Source organism: Pleuronectes platessa, chromosome 10, assembly GCF_947347685.1.
Source record: "Pleuronectes platessa chromosome 10, fPlePla1.1, whole genome shotgun sequence".
Classification (NCBI taxonomy): domain Eukaryota; kingdom Metazoa; phylum Chordata; class Actinopteri; order Pleuronectiformes; family Pleuronectidae; genus Pleuronectes; species Pleuronectes platessa.
In genome coordinates, this window is record NC_070635.1 from 23,310,205 (window position 1) to 23,332,280 (window position 22,076).

General features: G+C 39.0%; 1 long non-coding RNA gene across 1 annotated transcript in view; it reads right to left on the minus strand.

Moving 5' to 3' along the window:
* Positions 1–612: 612 nt before the first annotated feature.
* The window catches only part of LOC128450108 (uncharacterized), a 36,263-nt gene continuing 14,799 nt past the window's right edge, over positions 613–22,076 (minus strand). The window contains exons 2-3 of the long non-coding RNA XR_008339949.1: positions 1,327–1,497; positions 613–927 (exon numbers count right to left, since the gene is read on the minus strand). This is a non-coding gene — a long non-coding RNA (uncharacterized LOC128450108). The remainder of the gene's footprint in view (positions 928–1,326; positions 1,498–22,076) is intronic.

The window sequence follows — 22,076 nt, forward strand, 5'->3', positions numbered from 1 at the left end:
AAATTATCGTTTTTTGGGGGGGAATATTATCGTATGCAACCAGAGTAGGTATGGGACGCTGCTGGAACAAACTGATCTGAGCACTGTCATCACGCGTAGTAGTTTGGATGTAGCCTAAGATACTGCCTACTCCACTGATTCAACATTGTGATTTGGCTAAATGGTCATAAGGGAAAGTCTGCACCACTGGTCACCAATGGCAACTTGGCCTGAAGTGTTATTGTAGTTTTTTTTACCAGGGTTGACCGTGCTTGGTAAAGATCACTACACGACACCTGTTGTATGAGCAGAAAGTGGCATTCAGTTGCCGTTAGTGATACTGAATGACCGAATTATATCGACAAAATGCAGCCTGTCACTCAAATCCCGCTGTTTAATTCTTTCACAAAAGTTTCCATACTCACATTAATTTGCATTTTTCCATCAACAGTCAAGTGTGTGCAAAAAAAGACGATAACAAAAAGAGGGGAAAAAATGATTTGCATTCAGTGTATAAATAGTTCCAGGGACAAGGGCTGTTAAGTTTGAAATTAACATGTAAACAGTTGGAAAGTCTGTCTGTCCCCCTGCCCCCCCATCCCCTTCTCCTTAACCCCCGCCCCTGGCTCCCTTTTAGCGCCTTGATAAATAAACATAAAGGCTCGCACAAAGACCGCCTTGTTCCTTTAAATGGGCTCCTTTTTAATGGAGACATATATTTCTAGGATTATATCAGCATTCAGTTGCAAATTTTGAGTTTTAATACTCCAATCGGGGCAGTCTATGAATAAGAGTATCATTTGAATGCAGGGAACACCTGGTGCTGAGGGCTGGGCTGTGAGGGGGCTTCGAGCTGACCTGGTGTCAGTGCCAAGGCTTCACTTGTTCCCAGCCGCTCCATTCAGATTCTCCCAGCCTCAGTCCTACTGATGACTGTAGATTCATGATCTGAGTATGTGACATGAAGAATCAGAATCAATCAAGTGCATTTCCTGATTGAATGCGAGACATATGAAAGGTCAAGAATTACACTACAATGGTTTAAAATTCATAGTCATATTCTATCTTGTGACAGTAATTACAAAGCAGTTAAGGCAGACTAGAAATGCTTTTATTTTAGCTTATTTAGACGTGTTTTCAGCGGTGCTACAGGCCGTCACATCAGCATGTAGTTTTAGATGGGGGAGGGACTTACATGTTAATTGAAAGAAAGTCTTCTTATTCTATCAGATCTTTTTTTTTTTTTTTTACCAAGTCTACATTGTCCCCTTGAAATGGAGATGAGAGCTCCAAATTCTCTCCTGTAACAAGAATGACAATGAATATTGTGTTAGATTTTTTACTTACTTGGCAGCTTGAGAAGAGATGGGGGTAGGAGTTGGGAGGTACTATTTGGAGGAGGAGAGAGGAAGGGGTTCCAGGGTCTATTCGTATGCACCCCGCATCCACTCAACACACAATCAGGCCTGTATTGCGTTTTGCAAATTTATACCCAGGATGTTGGTTGAGAGTGTTTCCCTGAAAAAGAGAGGGAGAGAGAGAGAGGTTTTTTTTTTTTCGAGTAAGTGTCTGCTTTCATGAGCAAGAGTGATTGAGGCACACAAACAAACCTTTGTTTCCCAGCTCACAGATGCAAGGACCAAGCTCTGATTTATGCCCCACCCCGAGACACATTTGCACTTTTTTTAATACTTTGAGACTAAGACTGTATGAAAACAGTACTAATTCTACTGAAAGCCAAATGTCTCTTGTGGCTGCAGCAACACAGATTGTCAAATAAAAGTGTCGCCCTAGTGAGAGACATTTTCTACGCTGGCCTTTACATCCACTAGCTATTCAGAGCAGCCCCTCTTCTTCCTCAAAATATTTGCACAGCCTTATTTTTGCAGGGGGCTGGGGAGCTGTACTCATGACAAGCCGATCTATAACCGGACACCAACCGTCAAAGTCAAAGGCAAGAAACACTGAAGCTAATGGACATTGACTCGCCTTTGCCTTGTTTGAGATTCATTTGCATTCTGTTTTGCTGATTTTCAGAAAATTTTGAAAAAACATTGAAACTTGGCTCATGACAATAGAAGCACAGAGGACATGTACTTTACCATAGAACAGTGGACCATTGTGTGCAGAGCATACAATTACCTCAAGGCAGTTTGTGTGATTTGTAATTACTGTACTGTACTAATGTGTGTTTGGTACATTCCAATCAAAAGCAGGTACAGTAGACCAGTATCATATGTCACATCAAATATTATAGGGGGCAAAGACACATGTGTAAAATAATTAACATTTAAAATTCAAACATTTAATTTAATGGTATATTCATAAAGGTTTACATGCAATTCAATTTACTGTTCATTGTAGTTGAATCTGTTTTACCAGTTTCTAAAGTGGCTTTATCCTGATTTACCTAAATAAAAGATGTTTAAGTTCCCTCAGACGATGGTCAGGACCAATGGACCAAAGTCCAGTTTGAGGTAGTGTAGGTCCAGAGCTAACAAACACCAATCAGATCGATAGCAGTGTGCAATTCAATCAACATCAAGCAGAGATAGACGCAGCCAGGACGTTTGTATGTTATACAAAAAGTCTTTGGTTCGCTCCCTAAATCGCAACATGAAACAAAACTAACCAATCAAATGTGAACAATGAAGCAAAGATATCAATCACATTTTGGACAATGACTCATCTTTGCAGGAGTGAAAGAGCAGTAGGGATGCACCTTAACTGTTATTTCTCTCATCAGTTATCAAAAAGATTTTTTAGCAGTCAAACTTTCTGTGTGAGGTTTATTTCCTGCATTGAATCATATGAAGTTTGTTATTTAAGTATATCTAAGTGATGGGTTTGTCATACCTGCACTACATCGGGTCAGAGTGTTGTATCTGCTGAGCTGAGAGCCCAGTTAAGTTTGAAGGCTGCTGACAACTTGTTTACGTCAGTCCCAATTAATAATTAGTTTAATGATTTGAGCGCTTGACATGTGCCCCGGACAAATGCAGGCAGGAAAATGCAGACACAGTGCTGTTTGCATAAATCTGCCATTTCAGCGCGGGTTGAAGGGAAAGAGAGCGAGAGCGAGAGAGGTGGGGGAATTATAGGACTCAGATGTGTGTGATTGGCGGTTCCCTTGGCTCCCGGGGTTAGAGAGTTCAGAGAGAAGCCGATTATTGTTCTCCCTCAGGTCAAGCCTTCATAAATAAACAAGGGAGAGCCTGCGGCACCGTGTTTTAGTATGATTAGCATATCATACAGCCTATCGACAAGGCACTTATCATATTACAGGACGGCCGTCCTCTGAGCACACGTAGGTTACATGTACAGGGTTGCTGAGCATACATCTCTGTTCATTAGAGGGGTCCTCGGGGGAGAGAATAAATCATATCAGCACGTGGTTATGGCAGCGCAGTCGTTTCACTTCGCCATACAGCGGATGTCAACCAGGGGCTTCAGTAATTCAGAGAGGAACAGGCAGTTAGCTTTATACTGAGGAGGGGAGATGATCCAGAGGATTCATAGGGAGAGAGTTGGTCGACTAGCAGACAGAGCTGTAGTAATTGAGACTAATTTCTGGTTAATGGTGCAGGGTTAGAAACAGTGACCATTGGAGTTCTATGGTTTGATCAGGGTCAGAGTTAGAACCAGGGGGTTTTGCGGTTGGGAAAAAAAGACTGCATCTCACTCCCAAGGGGTGAACTGTTTCTCTATTAAACATGACCATTAAACAAATGCTGTGTGTTTAAACATTAGCATACAAACCAATCACTGAGCTCATGATTATTCACTATCACAGATGGATGAGAGTGGTGATGTGATTTACAGAGTGATTTCCAAATGTACGGAATCTTGACTGGCTAATCTCAACCCTTTATGTAAAATTGGGTGGGGTTTAATATGATGACCAAAACAGGAGCACACCAACTGGAGGGCCACTGGGGGTTTTCAATAACAACCAAGATGGCTACTGGATATTTAGTGGAGAGGTCTATTGAATTCACTTTGGAATAAACAAACTGGATGGAACTTTTTTTAACTTATAGAAAAAAACAAAAGGGGTAAATAAGTATCCAGCGATTAAAAAAATTAGGCCAAGGGAAGCATCCAACATGTTGACCTTTTTTCAAGGCAAAACCAAGATGAAAACTAAATAAAAGTATTTTCTAAAAAGGAAAATGAGCATATATACATTTTTTTCTTAATGAAAACAATAGAGTAAAGTGAGGAATGGATACATTTACAAATAAACTACTCACTGTTTTAATGCAAAGTCAAAGGTGAGCTGCATTTATCTGCAGAATCACACACTCCAGTTTAGCCCTAATAAATTTAACAGTATCATCCCCACTGCCCGAAAACATCCCTTGGTCAGGAGTTGATTTAGAGTCTTCATCTGTTGTAGTACCAATAGTAAGAATGGTCTTGTATTCAGTAATGTTCTGACTCTGTCAGTAATGTGGTGTTGTTGGAAGAAACTGATTTATGGACATATTGCTACTACAACTTTATGGACTAAATTGACCTGCAATCCACTAAAAGGAGAAGCAGCTACGAACAAATATGCAAACCAGTTTTGTGCATGTAACGTTGGCCTTTTTTCAATTAGCTACCATGTTGCTGTCAGAAACTACGGAGATGATGTCATCAGACTAAATCTGTCTTCATGGGTTCGCACAGATGTATCACATCATTGTCAGAACAAGTTTCTCTTCTCGAACTAAACGTTCAGTCAGCAGTATTTTCGTAAACAAGTGAGGACCAGTAATGCTAAGTGAGCAACGACCACAGTAAGAGTGATTCTCCTCACACAGCTGGACTGAGGACAAGTTTTTAAACTAAACTATATTCAGATGTCAAAATCAATGCTGCACTATCGCCATTTTCCAATTTGACTTCTATGTTGGCCTTGACTTTTAGTTCCACTGAGAACTTGTCATTCGAAGTCTCAGCTCCCAGGGAGGATGATCCAGTGAACAGCTAAATGGAATAAAATAAGAGGATAGGATGATGGAGTGCAGCCAACAGACAAACCAATGTTTCTATGGATGATGAAATTAGCCCAGGAGGAATTATGACTGCAGCCATGATGGAGTGGAAGTCGACTCGATTCTCAGACACGCTACTCGGATTTCAATTTAGGCAAGTCCTTTCTCCTCAGCTACACAAGCTCAACTCACAGACCAGGGGCCACAATTAGCAGCTAGCTGCTCTGACCAGGGAGAAAGACAAAATGACATCCACACCTAAGCCCTCCTAAGCCTGGGGAGCCGTGGCCACAGAGCGGCTTCACTGCTCTCCACCTTCCAGTCAAGCATGGCCTCTTTAGATGATCCACAGACTGGGAAGGGATGTTATATTTTTACTGGAATGAGCGCTCTTTAGCATCCCTCTTGAAGAGGCAGGGATGCCGTAGACATCCAGCTGGGTGGATCTACAGTGGGCTATGAGAGGTTACAAATCAAAAGTTGAAATATTGGATGTTTGTCTCTCGTGTCTAGGCTTCACGGTGGAGGCACAAAGCTGGGATCAGTCTGGCTGCCATGTTTACCTGGATAACCAAATCCAACTCTGCCATGGAGACACAGCAGACATCAGGACCAGGACATTTAGTTTAAAGTCTAATATTTCCAAACAGAGGTTATGAAAATGCCTCAAATATGGAAAATATAATGAAAGTTTTAGTTTGATCTCCACAGCTGGTGGCAAGCATTTTTGGGCCATGAACAAAGGGGGAGCAGTGGTCCATATTCTCAAATGACCTCAGTGCATTTCTATACACATTGAGCATGTGCGCGTACTAGTGTGTGCATGTGTGCTTACGTTATGCCATCCCCACACGACCCACCCCTCAAATTCTCCCCTACCCATGCAAATTAGAACTTCACACACGCCGCGGCAAGCTGCCGGGTGCTCTGTGATTTCACACGGCCAATTAAGGCCCTCTTGGCAGTTGTGTGAACAGTTTCATTAGAGGAGATAATATTGCAAAGTGAAATGATAAGCAATCATTATGATTAATGCCCAAACATTACATTGCTTGTTAATGAGGTGTAAATGATCTCATTATTTTTTGAAAGAGTACAGATTAGATTAAAGTGGAGTGGACAGCGCTCCTCAGTGTTCAGACAAGTTAGTGTTAATTAGGCCCAATCTCCAGGAGCAAATGAGCCGCAACCCTTTGGTAAACAATTAGGCTTCCATAGCCTGGGGCTAGATGGACAAGGATAGGCAACTGAATGGATAGATCGCTGGAGAGATGGATGTTGAGGGAGTGTTCAAATCTGAATTGGACACATTGTTATATCCGGGTGAAATTAGACAATTGTGTTGAACAGAAAAGTACGGCCAACTCAGTATTTGAGTTGATATTGGGCTTTTATGAAATTTCTGATCCGACTGTTGATGCCACTATATCATTCATTATGTGTCTTATTGACTATAACAACCATTTTTAGATAACAAGGTTGTAACAAAGGTTTTTATTTTTAGCCTAAGTTATAAAGTGTATTCATTCAACATTACCCAGTTATTAATGACATTATTTTTCCATACTGCATTGTTAACAGAGCGAAAACAATTTCAGCGTCATAACAATTTACATATCGTCTTTTTTCTTGAAATAGAAGCAGAATCACTTTCACTGAGCTTAACGTCTCAAAGGTGAGAGCAGTGTCCCTGTATCTCCTCTGAAGACGGCCCGGCATCGGTCACAGAGGGAAAACGTCTGCCTCTGACAACATTGATTTTACCATCCACTTCCTTTGTCTAAAAAGATATGTTTAGATTATGACAAGAAAAGCGATGCAGTAATCCCCCTGCCATAGAAGTTATGTTTTAGAGTCATCAGACCCCTTATCGCTGCTTGATAACGCTTAACTCAAAAACATATAGAAGCCTTAGGAACGTCAATATTTTGCCAGCGACTGAAGGTGACCCCTGTGTTCCTGATGTTTGCAGTGTGTGCGCGGAGGGCTTTGATGGTAAATTTGTAAGGGTGGTTATGTGGGGAGGCTATTATGGATTTGCTATCTTGGCCTGAAGTGTTTGCTGCTGATTATGTGATTAAATCAATAATAATTTCTGTTTGGGCTCCTTTGCTCCTCTGCTTCATCTTCTTTTTCTTGTGTAGTTGAGCGGAACGGTGGGCGGGGGACTGGTGTACACAAGTGTGAATAGAGGAAGCACACACACACAGACACTCATACAACCATTTACAACACACAGCAGAACAACTGTGCAGCAGATGGCATTGGGGGCACAAACCAGGGTGAAAAAAGTGTACAGGAATTCGTAAGAAGAGAAATTTGACAATTTTCCTTTAGGGAGGGCCGAAATGCAAATGTAACAAAATAAGACACCCAGGAGAATATAATTTTCAACAAAATATCAAACATTCCAAACTTTTACCTTATCTAGATGAGCTGTCGTATTAATGCATAGCTCAAATCAGACTAAAGAACCTCTCATCCACTGGGTCACTGTTCATTCAACTACACCTCAGACTGGTCTGTTGCCGACTTGTGCCAGCCACTCCGTAGCAACGGCAGGCGCTCCCCTCACTGGTTCTGCCAGGTTTGTTGTTATGTCTAGACTGCAGGAAATGCAAGATTACATTTGTTTACAACCAACAGGAACTAGAACCAGAAGCTGTTAGGTGATTAAAGAGTGCAACCCAGAGAGTGTGTGTGTGGCTCAACCCCCTGGGTTTGGCACCGATCGCCTCGATATAGGCAAACCAAGATGGAGAAAGAGAGCAGAGCCGCTGTCCGCGTCAGTTAGATGAACAGATCGCACTCAACGCAGCGCTCTCACTAAGACTCCAGGTTCTGAAAGTAAGTTCGAAGGTGCCAACTTTATGCGTTTGTGTCTGTTCTGTGTGCGCACTGTATTTATTTGTGCATGTGTCTATGTGTACTATGCATTTAGTGTGTCTGTGGCTGCGTGTGTGTGTGTGTGATTATGTGTGGCTGAGTTCCCTCAGCACCCTCTTAAATCTATACCCAATAAAAATCAGCGCCTTCTCGAAAAAACAAAACCCAGGGAAACATCTGTAAAACATTGATTTTGCAGATTGCGAACCAACTGCATGGCTAATGAGAAAAGAAATCATTTTTGATTAATTAACGCAAAAATTGGAGAATCTAAGCTGCCACCAGGGAGATGACAAGTGCTGCAGGCCTGATCACACAGGAGGGAGGAGGGAGGGGGGGGGGCATGCAGAGGAGCTGCCTCCAGCTCTGGCTGCAGGTCGGGAAGGGAAGAAGGAGAGAGGCTATGTTGGTGAAGTTGAGGTATGGCTCCCATTACTGAGCCAAAATCACCTTTTTGGTGAGTCTTGGTGGTGATCAAATGGAGGAGTGAAATACTTTCCACTCAGTCATCGTGCACGTTTATTCATGAAGGGAAAACAGCTTGGTAGCTATCGGCATAGGTGGAGTTTACAGCTTTTACTGTACTATTTTAGTCTCTAGCATTTTATTTAAAGGGATTGATTCACCCAAATTACACCAACACGCACGGACAGAAAACATTTCTTTCTTCAATCTGTAGATATTTAACCTTTCAGACAGTTATAGTTTGTTTTATATGCATAGGCTATTTCTGCTGCCACCCCACTACAAGGGAGGTGAATGGAAATTTTGTGGTAATAAAAGTATTGGAAAAACGTTGACACTGTGTCGCTTCACACACTATCAGCAGTTTGCTTTGTTAAACCTACAAACACTATTTAAAATTCTGTGATGTGCTGTATGCATCATCAATAAAATTATATTTCCCTTTAGGCTTTTGAAACTTAAGCAATGTTTATCATAATTAGTTCATAATTCTTTAGGTTAGTCAGGGCTGGCTAGAAAAAAAACTAATCTATCATTATCTGAATTATTTCGGGACGGTAAAATAGGAAAAAAATATAACAATAATTGTTTTTGCAAGCAAGAATACCAATAAACTATTGGACGGACAATCACAAAACCACGTTGAAGGATGTAGTGTGCATCGAGGGACAAAGCCAACAAATGTTGGTTTAGATCTGGAGCAGAGGGTAGATCAAGGATTTTTTTCTTGAACATTGTGAGATAGGGTGTTTTCAACATTTCCCCTGATTTCTCAGAGAATAATTCCTGGTTCTTGATGAAAGAAATCCGACACTTTAAAGGGACTGATATTTACGAGTGTGTGCAGATTTGATGCAGATCTAAATAAAGATTCAGTTCTAGAGAAATTTAAATGTGCTTTCATTGGAGGCCAATTGGGCCTTGAGGTATGTGAGTCTAGTTCCTTTCTTATTATTTTGCTACTTTACTGTTACAGTAAATGACTGAAGACCTTCAATTTATTGCGCAACCCCTCGGGAACCAGCTGCATTACAGAGGTAGTTGTTGTAGTTTTGTTGAAGTGAGCTTTAAATATTGTTTTTGATTCATGTTAAATTCACGATTAAACAACCTCATGGAAGAGCAGCTTCTTTCCATTCATTATCACACCGATCAATATTTACAGCTTCAACACTAAATCAGACTTAATCTCTATCATTTGTATTACAGTGTCATATAAATGTGGTGTAATACCCTAAAAAATATATCATCCTAAATAGCCTCTTCAAACAGAACTCAAAATACAGTATATATATTCAGAAGGACCCACTTCTGTACATATGGAAACATACAGGTTTTCTGCTTGCTCTTAAAAAGACGTAAATGTAAGAATCAGAATTTTAGGCCTAGAAAACAAGTAAATTAATTAAAATATTACATAGTAAATTATTATACGATGTAAATACAAAGGTCTTAACTATGTTAACATTCGTTTAATGATAGTTCTGTTAAGCTTAACTGTTGTCTTTTACGAGAAATATTCGGGTGGCATGCATAGATTGTGATGGTTTTGTGAATTTAGTTCATTCTCAATTATGTCGATATTATTATTGTTAGCATGCTACAATAAAACTAAAAACAACACCAACATGAATATGTTAACTGATCTTTTACAAACACCCTGGTCAGAATTTAATACTTATACTGTACACTCTGTCTCTGGCTATAGTGTTAGAGATATCATGGCATTTAGAGGGTTATTCTCCACAAGGCTATTTCACCATATCTTCAATTATGGGGCACTGTGCATGATTCTGGGACACGGACATTCTTACTTATCCATCATACTAAATGAAATCAAATTTATTATGAGCTTAAAAAGTCTCAAATCGAACTTGTTGAAACTGGCAGGAAGCCCGACATATTATTGAGCACAGTATCCAGCATTCCTCTCACTGACAGTGACTCATCACTGATGAATAGGATTGTGGTATAAGTAGCACACTCCTTGTGCTACTTGTTTAGTGACACTATAATAATCTGGATTAATACCTCAGGTCTCAGAATTCTGTGGGCAGTCCAAGAAACTTTGGCTTTGATAAGGAGGTCAGACAATACTTGGTCTTTTCCCATCATATTGTGAACAACTGTGATCTAAATTTAGGCTGCACATGGTGTGAGTCTCCAAACAGCAGGGCACAGTGGAAGGAGCTGCCTCGCTGAAACGTTGGAGGTGTGACTCTCCGATTACTCACTGCTATATTACAAACTAATCCGCTGTCCGACAACACCAAGAATGTTTTGATTTGCTGACACATTTTTGCTGAATTTTAGCAGTTAAGGCTATTTCTACTGAGTAAGTCGTAATAAAAGAAAACTCATGTTTAACTAGTTGAATGCTTTTAATGTGAGGCTGCAGCAGTAGGAAATGCTCAGTTTGCCTTAGCAGTGACTTCACATAGCTTCATTTGTCCACAGACACCCTGTCTGTATAATACTTCAAATATATAAATATTGCAATACTTTCAGTGGGCAATTGACTCAATCACCACGGTTTAACCTCATTTCGTGATAGACATAGTCTTCAGATATTTGTGTATGTAACTGTATTGTCCTGGTCATGTGATATCAGGGGTTTTCTGCTAATCATTCACACATCACACACACACACATCACACACACACACACACACACACACACACACACACACACACACACACACACACACACACACAGTAGAATTGAGTGAGGGTGCAGACAGCCAAGTTGAGATGCTGCACTCACAACACAGCTGGTTCTCCAAGGTCAATAAGAAACTTGGAGTGTTTATTTGTCCACGTGCTTTATTTGCTTTCTAATACAGCTCTGATTTGACAGATCTACTTGAAGAGAATCATAGCGCTTCAATGTCCAAAGAGCGTGGGAAATTTCCACTCACCAAACAAGTTTTCCTCTCTCTCCTCTTCCTCGGTTTTCATCCTATTAGTTTTTCATAATTCATTACCATCCCATCTATTTTCCTCTGGTGCCCCCACAGAAAGCATAATGCTCAGTAGCGTTGCACTAACAACCTCCTACCCTTTAATGGTGAGACAGTAGGCCATTGTGAAGCTATGGATTTATAGCTATAGTCCTGGGTTCCCAGAATGCAATGTCACTCTGTCACGGCGTCATCAATCTGCTGTCTCTGACCAAAGAGGGAAAAAAAATCACTGCAGAAAAAGTAGCACAACAAGAGCGATACTTCTTTATGCATGATGTCATTTTTATCAGCTGCCTGTCTGTCATAGGTAAAATGTGTGGGCACAAAGAGTTCTATTTACTCAATAAAAGCCTGTGAGTAGCCACGTCAGACATCATCTACTTGCTGCAGATTACACAATTAACGAGGGCTGGTTGAGTGCCAAATGTGGCCATTGTAGCAAATGAATACACTTTTTGACGCCAAAGCTTTTCCAAGACATTTAATCTTCATTAAGCTGTAAAACCTGCAGCATGGCAGCCCTTTTCACACATTAATATCCACTCATGACACAGCATTAGCCTTTTATTATGAAAAAATATAGCCAGAATTCTACCAATGTACTTGTACAATAATCCTTTATATGCTGTGAGATTTAATATCCAGCATTTCTCCACTTCAGATTAAAATATCATTTTCACGGTCACAACATTGATATTTTCTACTGAAACACAAACTAAACTTTGAAAAAACAGCAGATAAAGTCCACTGACACCGTCGGTATGTCCCCTCGCTCATAAACCGTTACCTTTCAGAGTCATTTCCCATGATCTACACGCACAGATATTGAACATCATAAATCAGCTTCATAAAGGTTGTCTGAGAGAGTCTGTGTCTTTTTGAAAAAAGGTTGGGGGAAGAATAAAATAAAAAGAGAAAGGATCTAAATCCTCATGATTAATGTGCTTCCCAAACCCTCTCAGAGCCATGGTAACCAGGGCAGTTTGCCACGCCATTTAGACGATCCAGGAGCTGACATAAAAGAAGCATTTTTCCAAGTCTCTGACTGATGCAGCTCCTCAGTTCAAAGTAGCCAAAGTCTCAAAGAAATGTCTGCGCCCTTGTTTCAGGAAGAAACAACTAAACAATAATCTACTGAAGGCAAATGTTGTCACATAATATAATAAAGAGCCAACGTCTTCAGGGTGTGGAGGACTTGAGACCGGTCACACATATCTTCAATGTCCGTTCAAATCCATTAAATCCTCCGCCATACACAGACCCGATTCTTATCCTGCTCCTCAGAAGCTATTAAGACACTTTTTTCTAGATCTTCCAGTTAATAATTGAAATAGAAGACCTTGCATAATTACCACCAAATGGACCAAATTGAAGAGAAATAAATGTTGAGATTTCAACAACGATTTCCAATAATATTATGCAAATTAGGTTAGCATTTAATGAGAAAAGGAAGCCATAATATTGCGAGAGAAAATAAATTGTATAAAACCATCTAGGAGAACAAATGTTCCACTCCTTGATCCTAAATTCTAGAATTATAGCCTGAATTCTGGAAATATGATCACTTTATTTTTATATTACCAAAGTTTTCCATGTATATTTCCGTGTTTTTTTATTTGAAATAACTTTTTTTCCTCGAAATGTCAGATTTTCTTTCCCCCTTTAAGTGGTTTGAATACTCCCTCGTACATAATTATACATATCTGATGTCTTTCTGAAAAGAGAAAGACATCAGTAGAGGGTTTAAATCGCATGCATAAGAGTAAGGCTCAGGCAAGACAAATGCCTTCACTGTGGCTGAGGGGTAGAGTGGTCGTCCTCCAACCTGAAGGTCGGCAGTTCGATCCCCAGTCTGACCCATCTACATGCCGAAGTGTCTTTGGGCAAGATGCTGAAAGACACCATAGAATAACAAAGTGCTGCAAATAGATGCACTGTGTGAATGGGTGAATGTAAAACTGTACTGTAAAGTGCTTTGAGTAGTCATCAAGACTAGAAAAGTGCTATATAAATACAAAACCATTTACCATTCACATGGCCAAACTAAGCTGAGGTTATACAGGGAAATAAGACACTTTTTATTTTCCTGGATTTGCCAAAGGCCTCAATAAAGTGTCATTGTTTCTCACAAAACTTATTTTGAGGAAATGGGGCACAAGATAGATAAAGAAAACAAATCAATAAAAAAAGTTTCCTGAAAAAAGTAATTGCTATAATCATGCTTCACAAAATTAGATCCTAAAACATCATGAAATTAATTTAGAAAAATGTACTCAATAAATCGAATATATATCCCCAACAATTGCGTGTAAATAGGAGGATTTTAAAAAATATAATGTAGATATAAAAAATAATGGTGACGGAAATTACGGAGCGAGAAGTATGGACGTCAATAAAAAACTGAGAAACTCACCCACTTCAATTGAGGTGTGATTATAAGTTTGCTGTCGATGCCTCAGATCTGTCAGCTACCTGATGTGAGCCTCCTTTAATTTACTGTGTCAATAACGCTGCTGTGGACATGCAGCCAACATGATGGATGGAGACATTTTGCATGGAAGTGGCAATTCTTGAAAATAAAACGATGAGAGAGAAAAAATAAAATAAAAAAAGTGCCATTTCTAAATCACTTTATATACCTTTGGTTGTTCCTTCTTTAGGGAGCTGGTGTTCACTTTGAGTACTTTCTATTTACGAGGCATCAACATTCTCCTCAAGTAATTAGTCAGCACAGTCACAAGTGGATGTAAATGCTGTTTGTTTTCTGCTGTACCGACATAATTATGTAGACTGGGTACAACACAGTCAATTGACGATCAATCTTAAAACTCGATAATTTAGTGCAAAATCTACACGTTTCTTTGGAAACTACATTAGCTAAAAGAGCTGTAGAAGTGAAAAATGCATTTATGAGTAATTAAGTTTTTTCAGCAAACAAATGCCTATAAAGAGAAATGCTGTTGATTCCAGCATTAACCGGTTTAACACTACGGCTTAACACAGTTCAACAGGAAGGAATTTGTTGTGACAGAAAGTAGTTTGAAAAAGTTTGATTAACCTTCATTACAGCTAAGGACTTGACTGTTCTCTCAGACAAAAGGTCTTGACAGGAGGCCGCAAAGTTCAATTAAAGGAAGAGTGGAGAGGTGAGCATTGATTTAGCAGACAGTATTTCAAACTGCACCCCAGAGTACACGGCAGGGCTCTCACACTGATGACACTAATTCTTCAGGGAAATTCATGTTAGTTGGTGTCTAGACGTTTTATTACTTGGCCAAAGCACCAAAGTGTGGCTATGTTCCCATTCCGAAGACCAGGACCCCGACTGGGAGGCAAAAAAGTTTGTGCATTTATCGATGACAGCAACTTTGTTTTTTTGATTAGATCAGTTTGACTTACACAAGCTTATTGACAATCCAAAGTATCAAAGAGAAACAAGATTAAGTCCCTAAAATAATATCATCGGTAAGATACCCACATACCATCAGCACTGCAGGGAGATATATTGGGATCCGAGATATAGCTCCAATTTACATTTGTATTTTAACAAACACTGCAGGTTCCCGCAACAGACACTTCTTGCTGTTTCGTTTAATGCAGAGGCTACCAGACAAACACACAAACACACACAAACATACACACACACACACACACACACACACACACACACACACACACACAAACACTCAAGGAGGCAAAGAGGAATAAACTCATGGAAGCATGTTAGAGTGGACAGCCATCATTAAAAATTCAAAATGTATACAGGAAAGACAAAAAATTATAATCACTATATTCTGAAGTGCATTGTGATAAACATCTGGTTATCTACATCACAGTAAAGTATTACAGAAGAACGGTAAGAAGATGTAATTTACTTAAACAATGAAAAAGTGTGTAAAACTAATTTAAAATAGGAAATGTATGTTTTCTATATGAATGTGGAACATTACATTGTTCTCATCACTGCACACAGATCCTGTTTTATCAAAGCTATTTTTCATCTCTTTATTAGAACGGAACCTTCATTACTTTATTTGCACAGCACTTTTCAATAAAAGTAATTGCTTTACAACAAACAACATATATTTCACAATCAGAGTAAAGAAATCCTAATAATAGAGATAAAAATAATACAATTCATATACATCATACGATAAAAGTGTTATAAAGATGTTTCTTGAAACAAATTGGAATTTGGCCTAATCATTCGGAGATAATAGGTCTGATGTATAGGGAGGGGCCAGCCCTTGTCTGGCTATAAAACTGTTTTAAAATCGATCCTTAAACAAGAGATGCTAAAACAGGGGTGATATGGTAACATTTTTGGGATTGTGTAAAAAGCTGAGCGGCAGCATTCTGGACTAACTGTGGATGGTGAATTGAGTTCTGAGTAAGACCACTATAAGGGGAGTTACAGTACTCAAAGACAAAAGGGAGTGAGGGCTTGAGTTTTTGGAGAGGTTTAGTTGGTGAAGCTGTGTGCCATCCAGTGTTGTTTTTGCAGCGTGGCACTTGTGGAGATTTGCAATATTTTATTGGTCATCAGGACTTATTGGAATGTATAGCTGTGTCATCAGCATAGCAGTGAAAGTGGACATAATATTTGTGGTTGATATTGCCAAAGGGGAGCATATAGATGGCAAATAGAATGGGACCTAGGATTGAACCCTGTGGGACACCATACGGCACGTTTGAGGGGGATGAGACTGAGCCGGTCATAGTCACTAGAAATTTTGGTTGGAAAAGTATGACCTGAGCCAGTTAAAGGGCATGTGAGTGATTCCTACCCAGTTCTCCAGTCTGTCGATGAGTATGTGGTGGTCTACAGTATTGAAAGCAGCACTGAGAAAATAACCATGATAGAGGATTTACCAGCATCTTCATCGATGCAGACTTTCAGAAGAATGGTTTCTGTGCTGTGAAGGGACTAAAAACCTTTACTTGTGTGCCATTTAATAAGAGGAATAAATGACCCATGTCATAAAGGGTATTTTATAGGGTATGTCCCAAGTTCTCCAACCTATGACCATATAGGACATTAGTTCGTGAACAGTTCATAGTGTCATTCCCTGAACAAATCCCCTAATGGAACCAAGAAATATGCGACACATTTCAATGGCGTATTAGGGTCATATTGGAAAAAAATTATTTGGATTAATTGAGCATAAAGTTGTTAAATTACGAGGAAAAAATAATAATCATATTGCGAGAATAGACAGTTCCACCTCCTCTCCGGAATATCTTATGATAATGATTTTAATGCAGGGCAAAGGCTTATCTTTTCATATTCCCCATTTTACATGGCACATTGACTAAAATTAATACTTGATGGCTGTCATATTATGCCTTATTTTCTTAAAATAACTACTTTATTCTTGAAATCTACTAATAACAAAAACAGTTAAAATCCCTTTAAAAAAAATAAAAATAAAAGGTTTGGTGAGATTTAGGTGCAAATAGAACTGGGTTATAGAGCAAGGATCACAGTGAGGGTTTAAATAAGTATTTAGTTAAGGATTTAATATCTTTGCCACCATGGTTACAATAATAAAACATAGTTAAGGTTAGAAATCAATTGTGGTCACTGTGATATGAAAAAACTGATCAGATTGAAAAATAAAAAAAACTGTGGATTCCATTATTAGAGTCCAGTGTTTTGGCATCACAAAGTGGACTATGCAGCTATTTAACAATGTCTGACGACGCAGTTCTTTGTAATGTCGTAATCAGCGCTGCCACTAGGTTTGCTGCCATTTTTCTGCACACTGGTGACTAGGTGTCAAAGCACATGGTGCCTTTCTGCAAACTGTTTCTTGTGGCATTTTCAAAGAAAGTTCTGTTGAGGCTGTATTTTATTTTATAATTCCAAAAGTAGAATTGCTGTGTTTCATATATATATCCCTCTGGTAACACCTTGGTTTAATGGTAATACTGTTGCAGGTGTGACTTTTGCCAGACCTACTGCAATAACATGTTAAATCTCCAGTTATACATGTTTAAATGTGTTCCATTTAAACCACTGTTTGTTAGAAACTTGAAACACAAAGCAGAGGATGTTGTTTTTCTTTCTTAAGAATAGTTAGAAAAGCAAAAGTACTTATATCTACCATTAGTTGAATCAGTGTTGTTTATCAGCTAAGAACTAAGAATGAAGAAGGTTATTAAAGGACCAATTCACAGGATTTTGCTTTAAACAAAGAAATTGCACCACACGAAATATGTTTTATCATCCATTTTTTATATAGTACAAAGACTCCAAAATACACACCCACACAAAGTTTATTAGCAGGGATCCTGTGATGTGTGGCATGTTTTAGTGGAAAATTACACCTCTTTCAACAATTCCTCAGTCGGAATCCCATTCTAAAGTGGATTTTATCTGCAAATCACAATTATTTTGTTCATGCTCCGATTTAATGGGCACACCCGCTGGGCTGAAGAAGACACTTCTCTATTCATAAATGTATTACTGCTGGGGAATCATTAACTTATTGTTAGCAGCGCGACTGATGGCTTATTGACACGACAACATTCAACCAACCCTTTTGTCTTGAAGCCGTACATCCATATCACTGAAAACAATGTCATCTACCCTGTTTCCACCACTACCCCCGTGTGTCTGAGCTTAGTGGATGGCTTTTCACTGACCAGGGGAAAAGAAGTTCCCAGCGAGAGATAAGTGTGGCCTGGGTTCATTGGAGACACAGAGGAGGTTTTCTTTATGACAAGGAATAAGAAAAACAAAAGCACCAGATGCCACAGCCAAACAGGAACATAAGGGTGTGACATGATGTTAGACAAAAAACACTGTTTGCTGAAAACGATGAAGTGCTTCTCTTCGTGTTAAATTTAAGAGAACAGCGATAAAAGCCCAATAGTTTCACCAAAAAAAACAGTAGAAAGGATAAAGTGCGATCTGAGAGGCAAAGCTCCATCTGATATTTATGGCAGGAGATGCAGCAGTCATAGAGTCAGACAGTTTGCACAGATGGTGGCCATCCTTGGTCAACATTCAAATAAAAACGGAATGAGGGTCTCCCTCTGTGTCCGGCTATTCCTCTCTCAGTGAATGCAGACACAAAGAAAAGAACGGGGTGTAAAAGTGTTTAAGTAGGCAGAAGTTGTAAAGAAGGAGAAAAAAGCAGAATCGCTATTCACTGCTTGTGCAATCCTTTCTGCCTTGTTGAACTTTATTAAATTCTGTCGTTCTCTTCTTCCCGTCTGGCTCGCTTTGTCAGCTTCTTCTCATGCGTAACTCAGATTTTTTTTTTTTTTTAAACAAAGGTGTTGTGGAGGGCATTCAGCCTGAGGGAATGTGTTGGTGATAATCATACCACAGGGTACCAATAAGAATCCCACTGAGATGAATCACGTTTTTTAAAAGCTGGAGCGGAGTGGTGTAAGTGAGTGTTGACTGCTTATTGTTCAGGAAATGTCTGAGTTAGTGATGATTTCTGTGTGTTGGAACGTGACGCAGGCTGTGGTCATACTGCAGGCCTTTAGGTTTAGTCCAAATTTGACTTTTGGAGCGTGAATGCCCATGTGGTATACATGTTCTGTTTTCGCAGTGTTTAATGCCAAAATTAAATCTCAAAAGGACAAATAACTATATAAAATCATTCTTCTCATCAGGTTTTTTCACTACATTGTTTTCATCATATTTTCATTTATCTGTTCAAATTTAATTCCAGTTCAGTTTTATTCGTCATATGTAAGATACCAAAGGGTGAGCACTACGATGACAAGTTTTGGACAAGGAAGAAAGACCGTTCAGGTTAGCAATGCAATAAGTGTTATAACAAAACTGTTAACAAAATAAAGTGAGGAGAGCTTAATATAAAAAAGTCAGATAAAACACTATAATCATGATTAGAGGATGCAAGAGGAAAACCATTACAATTGCCTTGAGTGATTGTGTGATCACAATTTGAATAATTAATGTTATTTTGGAAGAAAACATTAACCAGAAAGTTTGGTCTACCTCGGATTTATTGCCCGATCTCTGACTGGTGCCCAATTCCCAAGGATGAGAACTGCTACTCATCCAAATTTAAAAAGTACAATAAATCTAGATATGTGTTTTTCTGTTTCTGAAACAGCAATGGTCAGACAAGCTAGCATGATGCCAAGTCAAAGTTTCTGTATTGTCTGTCTACCCTTCTCATTCGATATATCGATTACACTTTGGGGGAAATTTGTCAAATTATGTACAATTGTTCAGTCAAACCTCAGTTTGAGATAATTCAATTTTGGTTGCCAAATGTCAAGAGTCAAGGTTAGGGTAGCTCCCCTCACAAAGCCCATTTCCCCTTGTGAACACAATCATTCAAGCACACCTTGAGAGAAATACTTCAAATTTAGTGCAATTGTTCACTTAGATTCAAGGATAAACAGAGTTGATTTTGGTGGATGAAGGTCAAAGTCCAAGGTTATGGTGACCTCATGTTCACATGAACGGAAAATGAATTTCTCTACATCTGGCACAAACGTTCACAAGGATAACCTTGTGAACAATAACTTTGGAGGTCAAAAGTGAAGGTCAATGTGACCTACAAATTAAGAAGAGAGATAATTGACAAATTGACACATATATTCGCTTACTCTCACAGATTAACCGATTAAAGTTGTCTTTTCAAATGTCAATATAATGGTGGCCTCTCAAAACATGTTTCTGAACTCCTGGACATGAAAATTCAAATCTGTCTTTAGGGTATTTTTTCAAATCTGATCAGTTATCACTTGGACTCAAAGATTAAATTATTATGCTTTAGTAGTATTTCTAGTTAACCATGTATTAGCGGAAAAAATACAACTGCAATCTACCTGCAGATTACAAAGAAAGAATTATGTGAAGGATATATATTATCTGCGTCCTAAAATAATAACAAAAATGTCACCATATTCAATGATTTCCTGTGGAATCTATCCTTACTTACTCATGAATGCATAAAATGTCTACACAGCAAGATCCTTGCAGAATTAAACAGGGAATAATTAGCTTCTTATCTCAGACAAGTTCATATCATGGCCTCCCCATGATAGAAGCACAAGCTTTAGTCCTCTACACTGAGATAATACTGAAGCACTTTGCAGTGAAATAAATTACAGTGTAAATAAACAATTCTTTGTGTTGCCTGGGATTCAAGGAGGCCTCCAGATTCCACAATAGGAGGTTCAGGATACCTGTGTGAATCACATCAGCTCTGTCTAAGAGATAAGTTCGGTCTCAAAGTATGTCTGTAGTCTGCCCCTTCATTACAGCACCTCTGAAAGCCAGGCTAATGGATATGAAAGTCTGATCAATTGTCCAGGAAAGGGAGATTAGCGAGGGATGAGTCACAATATTCCTCCTTCTTGACAACCATGTCATGCTTTAGCAGCCTCTCAGGAGACGTGGCTGATTGATGCGTATCTTTCATCAGTCCAGCTTTAATCTGACATTCCTCGCGCTTCATAATCATATCAGCAGAAAATCTATATCACATCATCTTCTCTTTTTGCTGCTCCCCACCTGTGGAGCAGGACATACTTATGCCTTTATAGACAGGGGGAGGGAACTGACAAAGCTGACACTAGTGAGAGGCACGTCTTTATCTATTGATCATAATGTGCAGAAGAAAAAAAAAAGATTGAGAGGCGATGGAGACGAAGGGTAGGGAAAAGGCTGTTCCGTAAAACAAACAGTGATTGTGAAGTGACATTCTAGGAAGAAGTGGCAGACTCTCTCCTGGTGCCGGCCAAACAAACAAACAGAGGAGTGCAGCCACTGACCTTTGTTCAAAGAAGCCATCTAATCTGTTTCCACTTTACTTAATTAGAAAAAGCAGAGGGATTTTTAATGTGAACAGTGTTAATGGGAAACAGCTCACAGGTGCTAATTAAAAAAGAAAAAAGCGGATCTCTTTTGTAACTTTGAGTCCATTAATCTATATATTCATCCATCACAAACTTGGCAAACTTCTCTGATTATATGTCAGCTATTTTTAAAGCTCAAGCCCAAAGAGTACAAAATATCACTTGTACCAACGTCAAACTTCTCATACATAAATAAATGTTTATTTCCCAGACATACACAAACTGACGACTCTGAATTACAGGGTCTGGCCTTTGTCGAGCCGGAGAGCTCGGTAATTTAAACTCTTTTTCTGCATCGCTGATGGATTTTTTTCCCTTCTGAAGGCTACATCTTCATGCAGACAGTGATTAACCACTGCTTTACAGGTTCCACAGAGGTACCATGTGTGCCCTTGAGGTGGCAAATACATCCATTTCCTCTTTGACTTTGCCCATTAAAAGGAGCCAAAGCTGCGCTGCCAGAACAGCGTTACATGTCGTGTGATCCAGTGAGTGTTTGACGGAGGGGAGGTGGTGGCCGCCTTTAATATCAGCAACATATCATGAAAATGACACTTATATGACATCAAAGAAAAAATATGTGTGTTGACAGTTAATGAAAGTCAAACCTGCTTTGGAAACAGTTTGAGCGTAATATTAGAATGTACACATGTACAGTCACACACCGTATGTTTCATACATAATATCGAGTAAAACTATTGTGAGACTTTGTCTGTTGATAAATTACTTTTTTTTATTACTTTTTTTGTATTATTCCTATCCTGGTCAAATGAAAGTAAGAGTTGCTTTGAAAATAGATTTGAAAAGAAAGGATTTAGTAAATGATTTATAAGAAGGGAATGTACAATAAATTCAGTACATTTGCTTAAATGTTTTTACTTATACTTAATAATAGTTTTTACAGTGTTTGTACTTTTCTCCTATTTAGGGCGTTTAACAAATATCTT